We start from the raw sequence: 7,578 nt of genomic DNA on the forward strand, positions 1-7,578 counted from the left end.
TAGTTTGGAAAGAAAAGAGAGTTGATTTTGCACTTTTTTTTTTTTTATTGAAGTGAAAATGAAACAGGAGCAATTTATTAGAAGAACATCTGAAAAGATGACATAAGTTTTGCATAATACAATCCCTGGTCTCACCTGCCAAGTGCCTTACTGGTCTGCCTGCCAGAGTTCTTTTCTAAAAAGTGTCTTCTGAGGCTGTCTCTAGGTCCTTCCCTGTACACCTTTCCTGTGGAAGTCACCATGCAAAGCTCAGTGGTTGGCCAGAGGCCCATTTTCGCCATTCTTATTCAAGAGGGAATTCAGTGATGCTTGAAGAGCATGCCTGGTTGGAAGGCAGTCTATGGCAGAGCTTTTGTTTCTTAGAAATTCATTAAAGGGAAATGCTATCAATCAACTAATTTCAATTATTATTAAAAAAAAAATTGTTCCCCACTCTTTAGAAGGTGAGTTATTCCTGGATCCTCAGGAGTGGCTGTTACATCTGGGAAGGCAGTTCTCACAAGTGATATGAGGGGTGTGCTCTTAAGTGGAGCAGTGTGGTGGGCAGGACCTGGTGACAACTGATGTATCATTCTCAGCCAGCTGTTTGCCAGCTTGGATGTGTGTATCTCAGTCAATCTTTCAGTCACTCATTCATTCACTTTTTTGTTCATCAGTAAGCGCCTTCCTTGAGTGAGGCACACCAAATTATGTAGTGGGCCTTAAAGATTAATCTGCAGAGCCTGCCCACACGGGGCTTGCTGTGTAGTGAAGAGGACATACATGCGAACAGGTGCATCACAACACTAATGGCCAATGCCACGGTCAAGCGATGGTCAAAGTACTGCTGGAGCACAGAAGACACAAGCAACCCCGGCTTGGGGAGTCTAGAAATCAGGAGGTACCATCTGAGCTGGGTCTTAAGTAGGAGGTTCCAGCCAAGTCGTGGGAAGGGGAGGTTGTTTCAGGTAGAGATGACACGTGCAAAGGCACAGAACTTCTGGGGCCAGCCAGCTGGCCTGCATGCTACTTTGCTTTAATCGTGTCTGACTTTATGGATTATAGCCCTCCAGGCTCCTCTGTCCTTGGCATTCTCCAGGCAAGAATGCTGGAGTGGGTAGCCATGCCCTCCTCCAGGGGATCTTCCTGACCCCGAGATTGAACCCACATCTCTTAAGTCTACCTGCATTGGCAGGTGGGTTCTTTACCACTAGGTGCCACCTGGGAAGCCCCAAACAAAGATATCCACCAAGGGCAGAAGAGAGTGCCTGGGTTTCTTGTTTCTATTTTGTACCATAAATACAAAATCTTTATTTATATTTTTCTAAAGCTTTCAGCCACCTTAAATATCTGGCTAAAATCTTTCTTTGTCTTAATCTATAGACACAAAGATTCATGTTGTCAAAATAGCATGAAGGCTGGTCTTGTAGAAATGTTTTATCAACTAAATATCAATACATGGATGAACTGTATAATATCCTGGCTCTTTAGCTCTTTATTGTGTGCAGGGTGGTAGAAAGTATTTGTTTTTATCTCTTTTCTTGTGGCTAATACTTACAAAGGCAGCAATGATCTTATCTGACATTCAGAAATATCCATGGAAAAGCCTCTAAGCACTGTAAAGAAAATTGCTGTTTTTCTTCATTCTTTTTTTAAAAATCAGTTTTGAGAAGCTCCCAAAGATATCCAGTGTGAAGCAATTTGCAGAGAGCTTGTTGTCACTGAATCTGGCTTTCTTTTATTGGTAAATGATAACAGCAAGACTAAAGCACATCTGCACAGTTTTAAATATGCCTCAAATGGGAAATAATGACTACCAGGCAGGGAGTGGCTACTCAAGCAGAAGCTGCAGTTACAGCATGCAGGAATGAGCAAAATTTGAATAATTTTGAAACAATGAGGTGGGCTGCACTGCTCCATATTACATTATATAGGCAAATTAAGGATCCAAGAGTAAAAGTATTTTTACTCTTTACACCATTTGCCATGAGAAATAGATAAGAAGGGAATTAGAACAAAGTATGAATCTGCCTGCCAATACAGGAGATGTAAGTTCGATCCCTGGATTGGGAAGGTCCCCTGGAGGAGGGCAGGGCAACCCACTCCAGTATTCTTGCCTGGAGAATCCCATGGACAGAGGAGCCTGGCAGGATACAGTCCATGAGGTTGCAAAGAGTTGGACATGACTGAGCGACAGAGCAACAGCAATCCTTCCAGGAAGGCATCAGTAAATCTTGAAGGAAAGAAAAGGGCTGAGAACAGTGTGTGGCAGGTGGAGTGGGCTGGACTGCTGAGGCAGTGAGGTTTCCTGCTTCCCCTCCAGCTTCCTCTGGAGAACTGGGAACATCCTACTTACCACCTTCAGGGCTTTTTTGGAACCTTTGATTTATAGCAGATATTGTACAAAGAGAAAATTGTGCCTGCCTAGGACCAGCTGTGGAGAAGGTGATGGCACCCCACTCCAGTACTCTTGCCTGGAAACTCCCATGGATGGAGGAGCCTGGTGGGCTGCAGTCCATGGTGTCGCTAAGGATCAGACACGACTTCACTTTCACTTTTCACTTTCGTGCATTGGAGAAGGAAATGGCAACCCACTCCAGTGTTCTTGCCTGGAGAATCCCAGGGACGGGGGAGCCTGGTGGGCTGCCGTCTATGGGGTCGCACAGAGTTGGACACGACTGAAGTGACTTGCAGCAGTAGCAGCAGCAGCAGCAGCAGCAGTAGCTGGGCCAGCTGACCAGCTCCTCAGCTGGGAGAGGGGCCCAATTCACTAACTCAGTGAGGAGCTGGGCCCAGGTGGTAGAGAACTCGATGCTCTCAGGTTACTGGTGACTGTGAGGTGTTGGCTGAGCCTGACGCATGCTTTCAGTCAATGTGTGGGGGTGGGAAAATTCCATGCTGTTAAAACCATTAATATTCCATGTTTTTCCTCATTTCATTTGCCTGGTAGGGTTTTGCTCATACTCTATTTTCAACGTTGCTTAAGCATTGTGCTTTGGGTGCATCTCTTGCATACTCAGGCAGTGATGGTGGTATTTCCAGCGATTGCTATAATTTTCCATTTTACATACAGAGACATCTGTCAGTTAGAGCATTACATGAAGTGTCCAAGCTAGTTTCTGGGATGGGACGGCCCCTAGAGGCTGATACATGAACTGTGTGGAGTAATGAGTCTGGGTGGATTACAGGCTAAGGGCAAGCCTGGGCCTCTGACTTTGACTGGCCAGCTTTGACTTGCAGCCCCTGAACTCCAATGGGCTTCCCAGGTGGCACAGCAGAAAAGAGCCCGTCTGTTAGTGCAGGAGACTCAGGTTCCATCCTGGGGCAGGAAGGTCCACTGGAATAGGAAATGGCAACCTGCTCTAGTATTCTTGCCTTGAAAATTCCATGGACAGAAGAGCCTGGTGGCCTACAGTCCACAGGGTCGCAAAGAGTTGGACACGACTGAGCACGCACACACACACATACACACACATACTCCAAAACAACACGGCACCTGACCTTCCACAGAAACCAAATGGTGGATGTGTTGACAGGAATAATAATGTGGCTCAAACTTGGGTTTGTCAAGTATAGACTTATATTTTCAAAATATTTAAGGCCAACACAAATCAAAATTAATTTTGTCAGTTACATTTTTGTTTAGTCTTGAAAGCTTTATAGATTTGTATTAGTTATCATGAAAACCCATACAAGTATTTCATACACAGAAATTTCAGGAGGTTTTATGCCCCCTTTTTATAAACCTCTGATGAAAAAAACAAGTAACATAATAGGGAAATAGAAAGGTGTGGTTTGCACACTGCGTGCTCTCAAACATCATCACCTGACTATAGACGTGATCTTTGCTGCTCCGAGTAACAGAAAGCTCACCCCATAAAAAGGAATTAATTGGCTCGTATAACTGAACAGTCTAATAGTAGACAAAGGTGTAGACGCAGCTTGGCCCATGGCTCGTATGTCATAGTTCGTGTCTAAATCTTGGTTCTCTTTCTTTGTGTTAGCTCCAGTTTCAAACCACCTCCTCTCAAGATGGCTGAAGGCAGTTCCTGGACTTTCCCTTGCAGAGATACAGCATCAGGAAACCCTGTTTCCATCCCCTGTTTTGACTTTATTCTGACTTGACACGCTAAGTTCACCTTGGGACCAGCACTGAGTAGCTTAGTTCGGGGCTAATACCCTGCCCCTAAAACCAAAGGCTTTCCATGCAGTATGTGGACTGTCAGGGAGAGGGACATATCTGAACAAAACTAGAGACTTTGGAGGCTGGGAGGAAACCAGCAAATATCTCTAGAGTCCCCATGCCTCTAACGGGAGGAAAACCAGCAGGTTCTGTCTTTGGCACCACCTACCACAGGTCCCTGGTGGCTCAGATGGTAAAGTGTCTGCCTACAATGCGGGAGACCCGGGTTCGATCCCTGGTCAGGAAGATCCTCTGGAGTAGGCAATGGCAACCCACTCCGGTACTCTTGCCTGGAAAATCCCATGCACGGAGGAGCCTGGTAGGCTACAGTCTGTGGGGTCACAAAGAGTCAGACACGACTGAGCACCTTCACTTTCACTTTCTTTCACCACAGATCCTTGTAGGAGCATCGCAGGTCTTAGGTTTCTCCTAGTTACTTGATCTGATTTTTGCTTCCTTAACCCTTAATCTCCTCTCTACAGTCCTTGTGTGACTGTTTGCTTTTCTCCATAGTCACCCAAACACAGAACATCATTCTTTTCTCTTACTTTGCTTCAACGTGTTCTAAGAGAAGCAGGGTATATGGCAGTCCTTAACTGAAGGCTGGAGTGATGAGAATGAGTTACTTAGTAACACAGTACAGCACACTATTTAAATTTGAATGTTAGCTCATAAAAAACAGTCTTCTAGATGTAGTTCATACACCGTAAAATTCACTCTTATAAAGTGTACAATTCAGTGGTTTTTAGTTGTTCGACCATCACCACTGTCTAATCGCATATCATTTTCATCATCCCAGAAAGAAACCCTGTATCCATCAGTGTTCCTCTTCACTTCCCCCCTCTCTCCACACCCTGGCAACCAATAATCTGCTCTTTGTCTATTCTGGACATTTCATATAAATGGAATCATGTAATGTATGACCTTTTGTGTCTGGCTTCTTTCACTTAGCATAAGGTTTTCAAGGTTCATTCATGTTGGAGCATTTATCAACTTCATTCCTTTTATGGTAGAATAATATTCCATTGTATGGGTATATATCATTTTGTTTATCCATTCATCTATTGATGGATGCTTGTGTATTTCCACATTTTAGCTACTATGAATAATCCTGCTATGAATGTTGGGGACATTAGCTTGTTTTAAGGATGTCTGTACCACATCTGCTGTGGGGAATTTCTCACTGACTCTCTTCTCTTTGTACCCCAGCCTCCCTGCAGCTTTTGTACCTGTGCAACCACAATGACAGAGCTGTCATCACAGAGATGATGAAGTCAGCAGGGGGAGTAGCTTTTGGAATGATTGGCCAGAGTGGGCCTGGGTTGTGTTAAGTGTGGGGTGTCTATTGGCTATCTAAGTGGAGAGGTCAAGAAGAGAGGTGGGTACAGGGGTCTGGAGTCAGGGAAGGGGTCAGGGCTAGAGACATGAATCCCCGGGAGTCATCAACAAATGGACTTACTTAGAGCTGTGAGCTTAGATGAGACCACCAAGCAGGGAGAGTGGATGGAGAAGAAGAGAGGACCAGGGATTGAATGCTGTGTGCTCCATCCCTAAGAGGGCAGGGAAGAGAGAGAGAACTGGCAGAGGTGACCCAGGGAGTGACCAGTGAGGGGGTGGGGAACAGGAGGCAGTGTGGGATCTGGGAGGAAAGGGTGACCAGCTGTGCAAGGCCCCATAATTAGGAGCCTGTTCTGGTTTTTATTAATGCCATTGTTGGGAGGAGGGAGAGAGCAGAGAACTAAAACTTCATGCATCACAATGCAGAGTGAAGAGTCAGTGTCTGCAATGGATAAATCAAGAGGTGGCAGAAATAAGAGCACAAGCACATTTTAAAAAATGAAGCTAAATACCTCAAGAAGTTCAGAAGTTGCTCCAGAGAAGAGGGGCACAGGTGGGGGACAGGGGAGTGGGACAGAGGATTCGTAAAAATACTTTGGCCTATTTGACTTTAAACTAATGTACATGTATTTCGTTGATGAAGAAAATTTAAAGGATGCCAAAAAAAGAGGACTTCTGCACATGTGCATGCACGCGTGTGCACACACACACACACACACACACACACACACACACACGGGGACTTCTGAGTGGTGTTTCACCAGGTGAACACAGACTCTTGCTGTGGCTGGGGGCCTCCCGCCCTGGTTTGATGACTTCCTTCATGCGTCCTACCAGGCTTGGACATTTTACTCTTCATTCACTAAACTCTTCTGGCTCAGGATGGGTAGGAATAACAGAGGCTCTGAGGAAGAACCCAGGAAGGAGGTAACTGGAAATCTCTCCTTTCTCCCAGGTGCTGTTTGCTCTGCTGTCTCCCTTCTGCTGAGGGTGGGTAGAAAGTGGAGTGATGCCATCTCACCCCCTTCCCTGTCACACTATAATCTCCCCCAGCACAGCAACCCACTGTACCACCCAGGCTCACCAAAGACGGTGTGGCCTTTCTACTTTGGGAAATGAGAATTCTCAGAAGACCAACAGAAACTCATGTAGAAAATGACTGAAATTACTGGTTATCAGGAGAGATGATGGCCTGAAGCTGTGGGAAGGGAGTGGATAGGTTGGAAGTGGGCTAAGATTCTCTAATGACATGATGAGTAGCTTTTTGCTTATTTCCTGTGGCTTTTGCTCCAAATGAGAGGTTTCAACTCTCACGTGGTGAAGTGTGCAGTATAAATCCAACATTCATCATGCAGGGACTTCCAGGGAGGCGATTCAGAGGTCCCACCTGCATGATGAAGCGAGGTTAGGAATAGTGGCACCCAAACCAGAAAGAAAATGAGTAGAGAAAGAAAACCGAAAGGCGGAAAGGGGACTGTTATGGATCAAATATTGATGCACCCTCCCCTGTGTGATGGTGTTTGGAGGTGGGGCCTTGCAAGAAGGTCAGCCATGAAGATGGAGCCCTCTGGAACGGATCACTGCCCTTAGAAGAGGCAGAGGGATAGATAGGCCTCTTTCTACCAAGCAAGGACACAGGGAGAAGTCGGCAGTCTGCAACCAGAAGAAGTCACCCAGAACCAGATTTGCTGGCATGCTTATCTCAGACTTCAGCTTCTAGGATGTGAGAAATAAATATTTTTTGTTTAAGCCACCCAGTCCATAGAGTTTTTTTTTTTTTTTTTTTAATGACAGCTCACACTGAGGCAGGGACTGACAAGTACAATGTGGGAGAGAGGAAAGCCAAGTAAGATGAGATGATTTTTTTTTTTTTAAGAGCGAAACACCAATACAGTATACTAACGCATATATATGGAATTTAGAAAGATGGTAACAATAACCCTGTGTACGAGACAGCAAAAGAGACACTGATGTATAGAACAGTCTTTTGGACTCTGTGGGGAGAGGGAGAGGGTGGGATGATTTGGGAGAATGGCATTGAAATATGTGAAACGAGTCGCCAGTCCAGGTTCGATGCA

The sequence above is a fragment of the Bos mutus genome, chromosome 16 (genome assembly GCF_027580195.1).
Source record: "Bos mutus isolate GX-2022 chromosome 16, NWIPB_WYAK_1.1, whole genome shotgun sequence".
In the NCBI taxonomy this organism is placed as follows: Eukaryota; Metazoa; Chordata; class Mammalia; order Artiodactyla; family Bovidae; genus Bos; species Bos mutus.